The 17,942-nt window shown below is 30.6% G+C and overlaps 1 protein-coding gene and 2 non-coding genes across 6 annotated transcripts in view; 1 reads left to right on the top strand and 2 right to left on the bottom strand.

Annotated features, from left to right (window-relative positions):
• The window catches only part of LOC111418615 (multiple C2 domain and transmembrane region protein), a 214,862-nt gene that overhangs the window by 133,255 nt on the left and 63,665 nt on the right, over window positions 1-17,942 (bottom strand). The window lies entirely within an intron of this gene.
• Window positions 3,942-4,013, bottom strand: TRNAE-UUC (transfer RNA glutamic acid (anticodon UUC)). The gene has a single exon. It is a non-coding gene; the product is annotated as a tRNA-Glu (tRNA).
• On the top strand, window positions 8,013-8,084 carry TRNAE-UUC (transfer RNA glutamic acid (anticodon UUC)). The gene has a single exon. It is a non-coding gene; the product is annotated as a tRNA-Glu (tRNA).

Consider the following 17,942-nt stretch of genomic DNA (forward strand, 5'->3'; position numbering starts at 1 on the left):
TCGACATCACAACTAAGACTATTAAATCTTTATGTTTAATACAAAATGGATAGCTGCCAACCTTTCCATTAACGTTCATCTGCAAAGTTATTGATTGAAATGATTTAAAAGTCATATTTTTAAATGCTTGCGTTAACTAATTTGTTGCAATTTATATATGGCAGTGATGGCGAACCTGTGACCCGCGGATCACATAGTGACAGGCGATACGATGACGCTGTTTTAACATCAATTTAATTTAACTTCTCAAATTTTGATTTTCATTCGTAAGACGGAGAGGTTCTTAACCTCATTTATGCTAGAAACAATTTTGAAATATAATTATTGTTTGAAATTTGTTTTTCCTCTTTTTGCCAAACTTCAATTCCTTAAATGAAGGATTTCATTACAAACACGTGAAGTTTTTGCTAGATGGCGCTACCATAGTTCTACCCTACGATTTACAACCTTTCGTCCACGCTGCCAGTTGCCAATGCTGTGATTAGTAGATACATATTTCTCGTGTGTTTTTAATGTGAATGGTGATATGTCGAAGACCCTGAAACGAAAGTATGGAAGCGTAGCGAATGGAAGTGGAAAATCATATCACAAGGAGTGGTTTCAAAATTCGGGGTCATAGAAAAAGATGAAAAAGTTTTATGTGTTAATTGTAACGAAACTGTTGTTTCACGTAGTTTTATTTTTTTTATTTTCACGTAAAATGCCATTTTGAAAATAATCACAAAAAATTGTTGTCGCTGTCTGAAGAAGAAAAGATTGAAATTTTTAATAGGAAATTAAAGGAATGCCAGGTATAGACTTCTATTTTCAAATCTACATTTTGTCCTAAAAACAGTATTACTGCGGCGAGTTATCATTTGTCATACTGTATTGCAAAACATGGGAAACCACTGTCAGATAGCGACTTTTTGAAAGAATCTTTTCTAGTGTGCTCGGACAGCCTATTTGACGATTTTGAAAATAAGGACTCTATAATTAAACGTATCTAAGAATTGCCGTTAAGTAGGAATACGGTAAAAGATAGAATCTTGTTACTGAACAAAGATGTTTGCGATCAACTTTCGTCCGATTTAAAAAATTCAGAAATGTATTCTATATCTTTGGACGAGAGCATAGATGTCACCGGACTTGCCCGACTTGCAGTTATTGTCAGATACACTTTTGGAATATGATGATCGAGGAATTGATTAAATTAATGACACTAAGAGGAAGAACTACCGGTATTGATATTATGAATGAAGTTAAGAAAGAATTTATTGAATTGAATGTTGACCTAAAGAAGATCGTATCCGTAACGTCTGATGGAGCTCCAAGTATGATAGGAAAACATGTTGGTTTCATTAAGCTTCTAACAAAAGAAGTAGAACACCCTTTGGTCGAATTTCACTGCATTGTGCACCAAGAGGCACTTTGGGCAAAAGACATTATAAATTATTTTGAACATGTGCTTTCCGTTGTAACGAAAGTTGTTCATTTTATTGCAGCACATACTGTTGCTAAACGGCAATTTTCAAATTTATTGGAGGAAGTGGATGCTCAGTATTCGGGTTTGGTTATGTATAATAACGTTCGTTGGCTAAGTCGAGGTCAAGTCTTGAAACGTTTCGTTAATTTGTTAAACGAAATTAGGTCATTCTTAGATGAAAGGGGTAAAGTGTTTCCAGAACTTATAAATTTGAACTGGTTGAATGATCTCATGTTCTTTTGTGATTTGTCAGTGCACTTTAATGAGCTAAATACGAATCTTCAAGGCCGTGATCAAATCGTCTTAACAATGTACGAAATTCTTAAAGCATTTGTAACAAAGCTAGACATATATTCAAATGACCTGGTTCTTGGAAAATTGGAGTATTTTCCATCAATAAAAGAACATCGTCCTATTTTGCTAGCAATATCGAAAACAAAATTTAATAGAGTCTTAAAATACTATTCTTCAGTAGTAGCGAATCTAAGGAAATATTTGATGAAAGATTCTCTCAATTTCGTAAAATGGAGAGAAACTTTACAGTTTGTCATTTTACTACACAAACTTAAATTTGAAGATCTTAAATTATCTTCTTTCGAATTTCAAAACATGTATGGACGAATAAATTTGCAGAACTAAACGTAAACTTAGAAAAAAATTACAAGATCTGGAAAATTGTAACGAATATATATTTCAACAACAAGCACTGAAAATATTATTTTAACTAAATGGAACTCGTTGTCTAATTCGCTAACGTCGATGAAAAAGTTAACAAGAGCTCTTTTGATAATGTTTGGATCAACATTGTTTTCGACAATAAATTTTATTAAAAGTAAGAATAAAAATCGCCTCGGTATCGACTTGTCCACTGCGTGCGTACGATTAAAAGTTTCAAATATCGAACCACGTATAAATAAATTATCGTCCGAAAGACAACAACAAGTGTCACATTAAATTCGATAATTTTGTACTTATTTTCTTCCTGATATTGATAATTTTAAATAAAGTTTATTTAATCTAGTGCAGTCAATATTAATATTAGCCAATGATTTCTCCAGGTTCATCATTATATTAAAAATTGAAAAATGTAATATTATTATGATGAAAATTTATTGATAAATTTCAGTGCTACAATATTGTTTCGACTCGAATTAATGAGTCGTCTTCAAGCACGACTGTAAAATTAAACTATAAAATAATAAAATCTTAATTAAAGAAAAATTATAATAAAAATATTTACCGTCGTAAAATTAGGGGCAAAACTTGCGTAAGATTGGAATGGTAACAAAAATCTTCAGTAAAATAGCAAAATGTTGCACAAAGAAAGAAAGAGAAAATTCAAAATATTCTAACAAAATTGAAAATATTACAAGTTAAATTTTAAAGGGTTAAATTATTTAAAAAATTAAATAAAGTGAAAAGATAATGAAAATTTGAACTATATACAATAATATTCAAAGGCTCAGGTAGGGTGAACTTCTTGTTCGGTTTGTCAATTAGAAAAAATAAAGATATTCTTGATAGGTTAAATGCTATAATTCATTATTACACATCTTGAGTTAATTCAACAAAAAGCAGGGAGATGGCCAATTTGTATATTGTACTAATAATGTTTGACTAAGGAAATGTAAGTACATAATTATACCTATAATGACTAAAAATTTATAAGTGAAATCGTAAAATTTTTTCTTATCACAACAACATTTTCAAAACATTGGTAATAGTTTTTACAAAACGATTTAATTTTTAAAATTGGTCTTTCATACAGGATTTAATCAACTTAAACGTTGGGAAAATAAATTTAATTTTATTTTGTATCTACACAAAACGCATTTCAAAACAATCCAGTTATTTGAATTTATGTAACTAGGTATTTGTGGAAATAGCATTTTGATGAGTTGCATTTTAAAGCAGCATTATGTATCTGTATGGAAAAATAAATTTGAAAGCTTTATTGAAACAATTTTATATCAAGAAGAAATTTACTTGATGCTCTTTTAACGAGTTCGAATCCGCATATTCATGTGATATTGTTTCTCTAAAGAATACTGTACCAACAGAAATAAATTAGGAAATGAATAACTAGGAAAAACGTGTTATAGAAACAATTACAGAAAAATAAGCAACAATAGATTGCACTTTAAGTGTATTTTTATCAACTTTATTATACGACATGCATACAGTATCTATTACAGTATTAACATTACAGCAAAAAAAGGAGCAAAATTAGACCCAATTCTTAAAGAGGTTCGCTATAATTGCTGCAGTGGATAATCTAACTTTCACTGAGAAGACATTCCCCATATCGTGATTATTGTAATCAACATTGCTTGTTATCGTTTTGTTTTTCATATTTATAACATTTATTGATGTATAAATTAATTAGCTTTATTTATTTATATCCTTATTAATATTTAAGTTTAATCCTGATTTTTATTTTTTGGCCCAAACAGAAAAATAAGAATAAAAAAAGATCTTCCGATACCGGGAATCGAACCCGAGCCTCCTGGGTGAAAGCCAGGTATCCTAGCCACTAGACCATATCGGATATGTGAAGACGGTTCTGCCAGAAAAAATCTGTTAATACAGTTTTAAATACGAATTTTATAACCTTAATCTGAACACAAAATACTTTCGTGAAACAATCTTTTCTAGTTATAACTTATTCTTCGGACTAGTTCAAAGCGCATAGAAACTTTTACACTGCGAAACGAAAAATCTTGCGCAATTTGACACAACTAATAACAAGATTTGGGTGTTGAGGACCTGGAAAGCGTCAGAGCATAGAATGGCAAACTTTAACGTCTCTACCAAAAAAAAGCAAGGATGAGTAAATTCAAAATTAAATACATGCTGATTTCTTTTTACAATAGATGGTCAACAAAGAACAACACATTTACTGAAATTATCTTGAAAGGGTATGAAACATCAATAACAGGTGGTGTAATAGATCAAGGTACACTTTTTCACACTGCAATTTCGATAAATGATCTTTATTTTCTAGCATATGCGAAGTATATGTATAAACAATAATATGTCTATCGAAGCATATATAACTTGAAGGTAAATAACGGAATACTCTACACATTAAATTTCAAATGAGTTGAAAAGGTGTATTAGGAACACTATGTCATTAATAAGTAATTTAAATTTATATTTAGTTATTGAGCTTTTTGTAATGAATTGTTTACCGATAGCTGGTAAACTCCGTCAATGTTGTTATTGGGAATATTACCATATGAAATAATAAAGAGATAATTTGTAACTCAATCATTTTATAATGAAATAATATTTTCGTTGTAAATTTCTATATGCTTACAGAGTCTAAAAATAATAATTTTCGATTTTTCGCCTTACTTTGGTGTAGTATTTTTTATTTCACTAAACATATTGATTATTCCTATTTATAAGAGCTTTGCGTTAATGAAGTAATGACGCCTAGGCTCATAAATCAAAACCCGTTTTATTCTATAGAAAATAAACAAAATATTATGCCCTGTGGATATTTCACGAAATTTTTATATAACTAATTTAAATTAAATTGATATATTTTCTGTATTCGTTCGAAGTCATTTTGTACAGTTTTTGTTATAAAGTAGAATGTTCAAATAAAATAATATTTAACAAAAAAAATCAAAATTTTAACTCGGTGTATTTTTGTTGGGACACGGTTTAAAAATCTGATATTCTTTGGGTTATCTTTGGGTTCTAAAACTCTTTGGGGCATAATATTTTGTTTATTTTCTATAGAATAAAACGGTTTTTGATTTATGAGCCCACGCGTCATTAGTTCTGAGGAAATTACGTTAACGCAAAGGTCTTATAAATAGGAATAATCAATGTGTTTGTGAGTGAAACAAAAAATGCTTCACCAAAGTGAGGCGTAAAAAAGAACAATTATTATTTTTGAAATCTGTAAGCTTATAGAAATTTACAACGAAAATATTATTTCATTATAAACTGCATGAGTTACAAATTACCTTTTTATTATTTCATATGATAATATTCCCAATAACAGCATTGACGGAGTTTACCCGCTATCGATAAACAATACATTACAAAAACCACAGTAATTAAATATAAATTTAAATTGCTTATTAAAGAAATAGTGTTCATAATAACACCTTTTCAACTGGCTTGATATTTAATATGTATAGTATTCCGTTATTAGTATTAGCTTCAAGTTGTATATGCTTCGATATGGTATATTACTCCGCTGATCACTTTGAAATACGCTAGGGACACTATTTAGCATAGTTGTTGGACTGTCTGATGTAAAAGTTTCTTTCAGATGTTCAGCAAACGACAATAATCATGACAAAAACAAAAATATATTCTTTAAATATAAAATAAAAATAAAAAAAATATTTACTGTGATAAGCTTAAAAACAGGATTTTAGTTTCTGTAAACAAAGTGGTATTTGACAAGTACTACATAGCCAGTCAGTGCGCACTGGCTTTGCCTTGGTGCTACATACACTGCACCTTCTTCTTGTTCCACGCTTAGGCTGATGCGCAACAGAATTTAATCGCACACTTTCTGGTACAAACGGCTTTGATTTTTTATTTTGTGTTTTTGGTTGTGATTTCTTATTCCTTTTGGAATTAGATATTAAAACTGGGCCTTCAAGACCGGCTACAACAACCCTCCTGAAATCTTTTGCCGTTAATCTATCAGGCAGATTCATTGTTTTATATAGGCAATATGCATTTACCATAGAAGTATCTAGGAAGTACAAAAATATACGATGCCACCATTTGTTGCTTTGACAATCTATTTTGTAGCTGGCTAAAAGTTGATTGAATTTATTGACACTGTTCATGTCGGCGTTATAATCAGTTAGCACTTTTGGGCACAATATTTCCAATATGTTTCCATTTTTTTCTCTTCTATTAACTTTCGTGCAATCTTCAGGATTGTGATAATTTGATATAAAAAGTGTACTGATCTTTTATCTTTCCATTTTAGTGCAAATAGTTTTGTATCACTTGTGTACCAGTCGAATTCAACTCTTTGGAGCTGCTTGTCCGTTTTGAAATTAGGTAATATTTTTGAGATACATTCACTGTTCCAACTGCATATATCCCACGTTGCTCTAAATTTTACATTAGTTCCACACTGTTAAAAAATTATCAAAAAATATTGTATGGTTTTTTTGTTCAAGACCCTCAACAAGCTTGTACACAACCCTAGACTCTGTCTCATAAGTTGATCTTGGAATTTTCAGTTTTAGCACACTTCTACCTTTAAATTTGATCATCGACTCGTCCAAGGCTAATACTTCACTTGGTAAAAGACAATATTTAAAAGCTTTTTCTAAATGATCTAACAACGGCCGTACTTTATAAAGACGATCAAAATATTCCGAAACCCTATTAGGCATAGCAGAGGTATCATTGATATGTAAGTGTCCTACAAGCCAACCAAATCTTTTTTGCGTCATAAGGGAGCTAATGTAAAAATCACGTAAATCTGGTGCACTGGACCTGGTAAATGCTTGATCCCCATAAGTAAATTTATTCCTAGAAAGCCATTTATTTCTTCGCGCGTCGTTCTCCTGTAATGTTTACAGTACGCATTTGTTCTTGCTAGGCATATAAGTTTGTTTAAAAAACTATATGATTTATGTGAACACCGCTGATTTGGCTAAAAGGGCGAGGTGAAGAAAGTCTTTCCGTTTTACCCCAAATTGGTGGCTGGATAACTGTAGTTAATTTTTTTTTTAATTCTTGCTTGAAGTACAGATAAAGGTTTGTTATTATCTGAATCATTTTCACTGGAATAAATATCAATATTTGTATTTATATCTTCATATCCTCTAAATCTGACTCGTCACCAAACGGAAAAGAACAAGCGTATAGGTCTTTTTCCAAGTCATTCTCAAAATGCTCTCGACTCATTCCTACTAGAGGAAATGATAAATCGTCATTGCCGGACATTACCAGATAATCAAAATAATTACTGTTTATCAAAACTATATATTTTTAAAACAATATACACCCATACCTCGCTATACGGCCGCTCTTTATACGGCATTTCGTTATAACGGCCCTCTTCAATTAAGGCACGTTTTCGATTTACGGTCCAAAATGTTTCGCTATAACGGCAAAAAAAACTTTTTTTCGATGTATTAGAATAATTGATTTCTTATACGGCTTTTTACTATGCGGCCAAGTTTCGTGGAACGTATCTAGGCCGTAAAGCGAGGTATGGGTGTATGCAACTTACCTGAACTGATGTAACACTCTTTCAAATAAAAAAAAACACAAATAAAACATTATTTTTGATAAATGTGTGCACAATTTGTAGAGACATATACGAACTATAACCATTTAACTTTAAATTCGCCCGCTATGCGCTAAACAGGTTTATTCGTGTAATAATGCAGTACATTTTTGACGCTGCGAAAGTAGAAAAATAATTTTGAATTGGTGGTCTACATTATAGACCACTGCGTCAGTTGGGTGAAAATTTAGGTGGTTTATTTTTGTACCACTGCAGCGGTAAGTGTTAAGTGATTTTTTCTGGCAGAACCATCTTCAGGTCTCCGATATGGTCTAGTGGCTAGGATACCTGGCTTTCACCCAGGAGGCTCGGGTTCGATTCCCGGTATCGGAAGTTTTTTTTTATTCTTATTTTTCTGTTTGGTCTAAGAAATAAAAGTCATGATTAATATTAAATATTAATAAAGAAGCTAATTAATATATATATATATATATATATATATATATATATATATATTTATATATTATATATAAATATTATTGATATTTATACATCAATACATATTAAAAATATGAAAAACAATAACAAACAATGTTGATTACAATTACGATATCGGGAAAATATCCTCAGTGAAAGTCAGATATTCTAGCCACTACAGCAATTATAGCGAACTTTTTTAAGAATTGGGTTTAATTTTTAAGTAAATTTCTTCTTAATATAAAATTGTTTCAATCAAGCTTTCAAATTTATTTTTCCATATAGATATCTAGTTACATAAATTCAAATAACTCGATTGTTTTGAAATGCGTTTTGTGTAGATACAAAATAAAATGAAATTTATTTTCCCAACTTTTAAGTTGATTAAATCCTTTATGAAAGACCAATTTTAAAAATTAAATCGTTTTGTAAAAACTGTTACCAATGTTTTGAAAATGTTTTTGTGATAAGAAAAAATTTTACGATTTCGCTTATAAATTTTTAGACATTACAGAATTACTTACATTTCCTTCGTCAAATATCATTTCTACAAATTGTCCATCTCCCTGCTTTTTGTTGAATTAACTCAGCATTTCATATTTGAAAATTCGTATGAAACGTAACTGTTGTCTTTTTTTTTCATTCAAGAATATCTTTATTTTTTCTAATAGATTGACAAACCGAACAAGAACTTCACCCTACCTGACCCTTTGAATATTATTGTATATCAAAATAACTTAAAAATCATCTTACTGTTTAACGTTATTAAATTTCGTATTAACATCGATTAATTCAATAAATATATATGATTTCAGAGATAAGATGAGAAGATTTGATAATACAGTTACGCCAAGAGCTATTACATATTTCAGTACATTAACTATCTAATTGATGAATCATACCACCAATTTCACCATCAATTTTAAATTTCTTTGTCGACTGTGCAGTTCTTCAGTATTTAATAAGTTTCTCAGAATGGGAGTGTCATTAAAGAACTTCAACATCTGCTCAAAATCATTGTTTTGAAAGAAAATCCATTCAAATTCTGAAGTCATTGTTTGTTCTTGAAGCTATATACAGGGTGAGTTTCTTTGAGAACTGCAGTTCTTCCCCTATTTAATCTCCGCTACTTTTCAAGATCTCTATACTAAACATGGAAAAAACCTCACCCTGTATAAATTGCAACAAATTAGTTAACGCGAGCATTTAAAAATATGACTCTTATCCCATTTCAATCAATAACTCTGGAGATGAACGCTAATGGAAAGGTCGGCAGCCATCCATTCTGTATTAAACATAAAGAGTTAATAGTCTTAAAATAGTATTTTGCTTCAATTAGTTACAAGACGTGATATCATATTCATGGAAGAAGGGGTATCTGAGCCATCTAGTAAGATAATACGGGACACTATTAAACACATACATTTATAAAAAAATCCAAGCATATTTTCTTCTGTATATCGACTTTTAATTTCCAGTCTCTGTAATTTTACTTGCATATCAAGCCCAGCGTTAACGTCTCTTAGTTGTCATGTCGATTCAAAGTCGTTTAATTATAAAATACAAAAATGTTATAAAACACAAATAAATATAATAATCTTATTAATTAAACAAAGATTGATGTTATATTCGCACTTCTCTTAATTATTATAAAGAATTGCATTCATAATAATTAGAGCGCGGTGAGTTTTACCAATGTGAGATAATAAATTAAAGCACAAAGCATCGTGGTGTGCTTTTATACCATTATCTTTTTGAGATAAAAAAGGTCAGAAATTTTACGTCTATTGTAACTCGCATGTAACTATACATACATTCACCCTGGAAAAATAGGATGAACCGATGTTGCTCGTAAAAGCTGTGTGTAATTAATGATCCTTCCGAAATAACACTTTTTTCTCGAAATAATAATATAATTGAAAAAATATCATAGAATAAGAAAATAAATTTGAAAGGAAAATAAACTCAGTAATTGGATATTTATTACATAATATAAAAACGATTTATTTTCTAAAATTAAACTACTATAAAAACTATAAATCAACTAAAAATAGTGAATTTCAGAACATATTCAAGGTTTAGTTCTAATAAATAAATTAAATAAAACAAGTGCGCAATAAAATCAATTGTAGCAATAAATATTAAAAATAATATTACAGTTTCATATTATCATAAATATTAAATCATTGTCACCAATACAACTTTGCAGTTTAGTATGCATTGAAATAATTAATTGGCGATTTGATACATATTTAATCTAAATCCTGTATGTTTCCAATGGGATATTCGTTATTTCGTGAATTAAAAAGAATTTACAAACCCTACAGATTTAGGTTTATGCGGTTCACACAAAGTTAAAATTTTTAAACATAACATGAGTTATGTTATGTTATGAGCGAACATTGTAGTACCGAATTTAAAAATAGACAATCATCGTGGATCGACCTGTGTCCATTTCTCGATTTATGCCAAAGTATATACTACTTCAAAAATGTAAATTGGCAATTATGGCCTCCATGTTCATCATGGTGAATATTCATAGAATAAAAGAAATGTAATCCACGATGTAAATGTAAATTGGCAATTATGGCCTCCATGTTCATCATGGTGAATATTCATAGAATAAAAGAAATATAATCCACGATGATATTATTATTTTCTTATTTCACTACTAGATAGAGTGTTTTGCTTTTAGTAAAAGCATCTTCAAGTACGACTAGAATAATAACAATTAATTATAATATTATAGTTAAAAATAACATAAAAATGAATCAAACTAAAAATGATGCAAAGGTGAAAAGCGATCATATGGAAAATTCTTTATCAAATAACGACGACGAACCAACGATGTATTAAATATTGAAAGATTAAAAGTTTTTAATTGAAATTTTTAAAAACAACGTGGGTTTTACCATAATAAGTTAAAACACCAACGTTGGGCGATAGGAAAAGAAAATATGGTGCAAAATGTGGTAAATGGTAGTAAATGCTGAAGGCAGGCGTAGTTAAACAGTAAAATCGAAATATAGTTAATCCAAGCATGGTTGGATTAACTATATATCGACTTTTTTGAACCAGTCACACGGGATGACCCCTAAGCAAAATTATTTGGACAAGTTGTCCATACAAAAACTCATTTGTTTGTAAAATAGTTAACCACTATTAGAGCGTGAAATTGCATAGATTAAATAACCTTTACATAAAGATGTGAGGAAGAAGTAATGTTGGTCTAATACTGCCATACTTGCCAGTAATGATAATTCGGTGTTTGTCTTTCCTTCTGTAATCAATTCTGCAGATTTACCCACTAAAAAACTTAGGTAAACTTTCTATGCAAAACATAGTTCAACAACTCATTATAAATGGGCAAAGAGTTATGAGATATCAAACCAAGAGAGCTTATACATACCATTGTTCGTTTCCTCGATAAGAAGAAGTTTATACCACCTTTTATTTAAAGGTGACGTTACTAATAAACATGAAAATCGAAACATAATAAATAATACAAAAAAATGTAGAAGTTAAGCAATAAATCCAGCGAAAAGCGAAATATAATATTTCCTTGAAACCACTAGACGGTTTGAAAACGAAGGAACTACAACTAAAAGAATGTGAATGTTATAAATTTCGATGGGCTAATCTTGTATCAGTATAACGATCTTTCAAAAACGTTTGGTATCACGTGCCAAAACGAATTTAGTGTCACTACTTGTGAACTTACATCGTTGGATTGCAGATTCAGTGTAAGGAAAATACGAGTTAAATCGGTTTACTACTACGATAAACTTTAATGTAGTTATGTCAAAAACAAATGACCCTTTATATAAACGTTTCTTATCATGAGGCAGTGGAATCATTGATAATTTCCGCAATATCGGATTGAAAAAGATTCCAATTATGTTCCGTTTTAAGTTTTTTAAGTACATAATTCGTTGAGTGCAAGTAAAAATGCTAAAATCGAATTCTTTTTTATCTATGTTGATAGGTAATTAGTCTTTCTTTAAAATTAATATTCGCCCTATGTGCGGGGTTAAAGGATCAACAAACAAATATTCGTTGTCTCATAATCGATATCGCAGAATAATTAACAATTCATTGTATCAATGATAACGTGTGCGCAAAACTGCTATTAATATAATTAACATCATTCATTCAATTGATTTGGTTGGTGGTTGATAATTCAATGCACTTTAATGCCACGAAAAAATTAAATCAATCATAATTTGCTAACGAATGGGTTATGTTTGAAAATATCGGAAACCGAATTGGCCCTAATTCGATTAAAAACGAATTACGAATATAACGAAAATTGTTCATCAAATAATGAATCTCATAGATACTTTTAAATAATAAATGATACATTGAAATATATTTTATTGAATTAATTTGTTGTGCTTATTTATAACTCAACGAATATGCATGAGTTAATTAAATTACCTTCATGATCATTTAATGAGAATTATGATGTGCGTATATATTATAACATTAGCGAAATAGCCAATTATTTTCACTGTAATATTTTGGGGGTATATTTTATTATCGAGATAACCTCGATAGATTCTGATACCACTTTCTGGCGAAGTTCCCCGTAACTCGGTTTTACGACCAATGTACCCATGTGTCCTAAGTAGTTGATTTAAAACCTCCAGCACACATGAGTCGGCAGCAATAACTAGAGGTATGAGTCAGGTAGTAAGCTACTTTTATTTGAGTATAAAGGTGTCAGTTTGCCATATTTTGTGGAATTTAATGGTATAAAAACTGAATTACTGGAATTTAAAAAAAAATTGTAATAGGGTACTATAAAATAGTTGGTCTTTTATAGCTAAGAAAGAACTCTTATTCAACTATTAGTAATAATAAGTAAATAAATTTTCAAATAAAATATTTCAAACAATATATTTCAGTTAAAAAATTATGTTTCGGCGTAATGTATGATCATCTCTGCGTTATAGTTAGGAAAGTGTTTAATAATTTTAATTCTGAATTGCTCTAGATCAGTATTTCACAACCTTTTTTATATTGCAACCCACACGAAATAATTTTATCAACAATTATTTTATCAATGTTTAAATTGATTTTCTTAATTCATTAATGTAGAATCCATATCTCCAAGTCGATTTCTGGATTTAGTTTTGATACCAATTAGAGCTGAAAATCCAGTTTGTGTTAGATATGTAGATGAAAATGGAAGAAGTATGTTTATTGCTTTGTCGTGCAACATCTCGTGCAGGTTGATGCACTCGAAATTATTCCATAAGGTGATATTTTTACTTCAGTAACTTGATAAAAATATGGGAACATATAAAATTCTAATTTTTTCAGTTAGACTACCTCTCTACATCGTCCGCCCACTACTTGTTCCCTCTCTCTTCATTGCCACAGCGGAATCTGGTCACGAATCTCTTCCCTTCCTCGTCCCCTTCCATTAACAGATACTTTGGCAGTTTCTCTGTCACTATCTCCCCATATCTCCTTTCCCGTATCAGTGACCTTCTCTCCTGCCTCTGTATCCCTCAGTCCTATCCCTAGGTTCTGCCCACATTTCATCTCTTTCCACTCTTTCATTGCCGATCCCACTCTCCGGTAATATCCTTACCTATCTCCCTCCCCATACATCAACCTTTCTCCTTGATTTCCCTCTAGCACTCTCCCAGGATCCTGCAATGCGGCCTTCCTTCTATCCTTTCTTCGAATTTCATTGCTCTTCTTCCAGCCCCCACCCCTATTACATCCACCTTAACCTCTTCCCTCACTATGTACCCTGAAGTCTCGTTCGCTAATCCTAGTATCATCTCCAATACCTTGTTTGCAGATCCTCCAGCATTCCTTGTTCTCTCCATCCCATTACTTCTGCGCCGTACATCATTGCGCCCCTTACCAAGCCCTCAAACATAACTTTTCTTTTTCCCACATCCCTCCCAAAAGTTCTCTCGCTCCATCCCCAATCCTGTCCCATCACCCCTTTTTGCCACAGCAATCACGTGCGACCCGACCTTATTACTCAAGGTTATTACCCTTTGAGAACCCATATCCCAGGTAAGTACGTATACTCTCTGACTCCTTCCACCTCCACTCCTCCCTCTTCTTCTCCCCCTTACAGAACTTCATAATCTTTAAATTAAATGATTTAAAAGAAAAACTTCTTTTGCTTGCCAAATTTATTTATTAATTAAATCAGAAACTAGTTTCTGAGTAATTTTTTTTTGGTTTCTGTTCCCATTGTGCACTCGTCGAACTTGTTTTAAAGAAGGGGTTTTTCTTCTATATTGGACCTTAGTCTTGAAATTTCTCTTGGCCAATAATGTCCATCTTGGAATTTATTTTATAAAAATGTTCGAATGTTATATGTCTAATTTAAGTTTTTTCATTTTGTGACATGTATATTTTTACATCAATATTATGTGTTTTATATAGTTTTATTGACTGTAAGTTTTTTTTAACATTAATTTAATATTTAAACGTGTATGCTTGTCTATTTTCATGTATCTATATCTATATGTATTTATAGTTTCAGACTGATGATGGGGTTGAAACCCGAATAAATTTGGTAAAGTAAAAGAAGTTCTTCTTTTAAATCATTTAATTTAATTATTTAACTTGCAACATGGATAAATGTGAAATTTTCATAATCTTTGTCTCCTCGACGTTTACCTCCATCCCCTTCCCACCATTTCTTATTCATGATGTCTCTATTTCTACTCTTAGGTCGAATAACTTTTTGAGTACATTACCCTTTGAAAGTCAACGTAGATGTGTGAATAGTATAAATTTGTATGCTCTGATCCTGTTTTATTGAATAGTAGAGAAATACGCGTCTTAACAGCACTATTCTTTATTTATATATTAATAATATCTTAATTCTTCATTCATGTCAATGTAGCCAATTATTTACAATGAAGCTTACAATAAGTTTTTACAATATCTTTATGAGTTGCTGCGCTGCTGAGTTGCTACAGCCAGAATTCGTTAACTTACGATATGGTTAGACATAGAAATATTATTAATTTTTGCAGCATATTTTTCGCCAAACATTTCAAAACATATATGTACATATAAGTAAATATAAAACAAATATAAAAACACTATAATTATCTGGGGATATAATTAACTGAAAATACTGTTGTATGAAAGTAAAAATCTCGGCAGAAAATATACCGCATATCAGTTCCAAGAATATTACAGGGTATTACTGAATTTACTTTATACAATAGTGGCAACGAGCAGAGACAATAATCATGTGGTCTAGGATTGTAATAATGAAATAGAAGAAAAACTATAAGGAAATTAATTCCAACCGGGATTCCTCCAAAGACCAAGCTTGGTCTACTTAAGGATTTCATTGCTGTTTTGGGGATTTTATATCTTAGTTGGTGGCGTTCTTTCAGCTATATTCTATGGCGTTTATTAGGTCAATAGTGATTTATTTCGCTTTCATACTATTCGTTATTGACGAGTTTCATTTAAGTATTTAGTTACATTAGTTGATGAGTTAATATCAACTAATAGTAGATTTACATAATGTATTGTCACATAAATTATATTAATCCACAAACTACTCAAACACTGAAACGGATGTTTCTAATCGAAACTAATTTTGAACAAAGTGATTGATTTACCGTTGAGTTGTGGCTATTAACAGTGATTTTAATTTTGCAAAGAAAAATAACAAATCGGTTTTGCGTAGAAAATAAAATTCATATTTTCGATATGCGATCATTTCCTAATCAATCATAGAAGATAATTATATTAACAATATAAAATTTTTCATCTTTCTCTTGTCCTTTTTCCATTTCACGGTATTGAGTCTTGGATCCATCTTCTGTAGGTGTTCCTATCTCCAGCTATTCTTCGTCCTTCGACGACATATTTCCCCCTTTTAAACGCCACTTCCTTCTTCTTGGTCTACCCCATCTTCATCTTCTGGTTTTATATTGAAAATTTTATTTTGTATTCTTTCCTCATTCATTCGAATCAGGTGGGGTTCTCTTCCATCTCCTCTACTACAGTTCTCAAACACTTCTCAAGTTTTTCTCTGATGCTCTTGTTTCGTATTCTGTCTCCTCTGGTTCTTCCTGCTATTTTTGGCAGATACTTTTGTGATGCTCCTATTTTCGATTTGTGTCTGTCTAACACTGTCCAAGTTTCCCACACGTATGTGGTGTGGTATGATTTTGTATAGATGTAAATTTGATTTAGTGCGTAGTTGTTTCTTATCTAACAGGGTATTATTTATCTGCAAACAGACCCTTCTTGCTTTTGCTATTGCGCATTTCTTAATCTATCTTACTATCTTTACTAATGGTACCCAGATATATCGTATATTTCTACTAGCTGTCGTCGTAATCCATCTATTCTTAGAATTAAGTTTCCTCTTCCTTCTTCGTTTGTGATGTGTACAATCTTGCTTTTGTTCCTATTAAGTTTTGTCAATTTTATATTTTTTAAACTCATTGACCTCCTTTATTAAGATTTATGCATTCTTTCTGTTCATAAAGAATGCTTCACAAATATACGTCAAGATATGTGACTCAGAATATTTCGTGCGGTAAATTTATCGGTTTTTAATTTACCAACATGTTGGTTTTGTTTTGAAAACGTTAATCGGATCGTAAATCCACCTACATTCGAGTTAACATGCTATGACTAATTTACGATTGTGATATAGTTTTGGGTATATAACTGAAATATTTTTATTTTCACGGATATACGATATAGATATATATTTTTATAGTAAAAAATAATAATGTGCAAATTTACGTTCTATATTTGTTTAGGCTCACTTTTACCACCTCTTGATAAATTTATCCGATAGATAAATTGGCGCTTAAAACCGCTGTAACCATGGTAATTATCTATCGGATAAATTTATCAAGTGGGCGTTAATAGATTTAGTTGATTCCAGGAACTAAAAATGCTTTTTCTTCAAACATTCTTAAATGATAAACGCATTCAGATTACGTGAAGATGTGAATCATTCAACCACTCTACAAATACATAGAAATTACTTAAAATAAGTTTATTTTATTTATGATTAATACCTAATATTAATAAAATTAACAACATAAGATCGCTTTTAAATACTTGTATTGTAGACATTTTTCTGCATAAATTTGTTCTATAAATCTACAACAAGATCCACACTACAGTCACAGGATTCTATGATAACATAATATGGAGCCATAATTACCAAGGATTTCTTTGCTAAATTTTAAAACAATGTTTAATGATTACATCATTATCCTTTCAAAGTAACAAAACTAGGGGAAAATTTATTAGAAATAACAAATTACAAAAAAAAAAACAATTTTGTAAAATATTAAATTTATGAACCATAACTTTTGTTCAAACTTAAATTTAAAAATGTTATATACAAACGATACCTTCTATAAATCCTTGAAAACGGAATCAATAAATTTAGTCGTAACAACCCCAACACAATTTCTCTTAATATCGAGAATACAATAACCATCAATAAACCTTTATATCTTTAAATCAAATCAAGTCAACCGCTTTACAAATAAATCTCTAATAATCAACCTTCAATGTGTACTTTGATATACGTGTTTTATTGCTCTTAACACTCACCCAGCTTTTATTACTAATTTACGTTGCTTTCATTCCCACATTTCAAATAATGAAAACTGAAATATGAGTACATTATTGTACATGAATGACTATAAAACGAATATTCATTCAGTTAGAAACATTTCTAAGAACAAACCTATGTAATCGTTCAAAAATGAAACATCGATTTTTTCTTAACCTCATCTT

Source organism: Onthophagus taurus, chromosome 7, assembly GCF_036711975.1.
Source record: "Onthophagus taurus isolate NC chromosome 7, IU_Otau_3.0, whole genome shotgun sequence".
In the NCBI taxonomy this organism is placed as follows: Eukaryota; Metazoa; Arthropoda; class Insecta; order Coleoptera; family Scarabaeidae; genus Onthophagus; species Onthophagus taurus.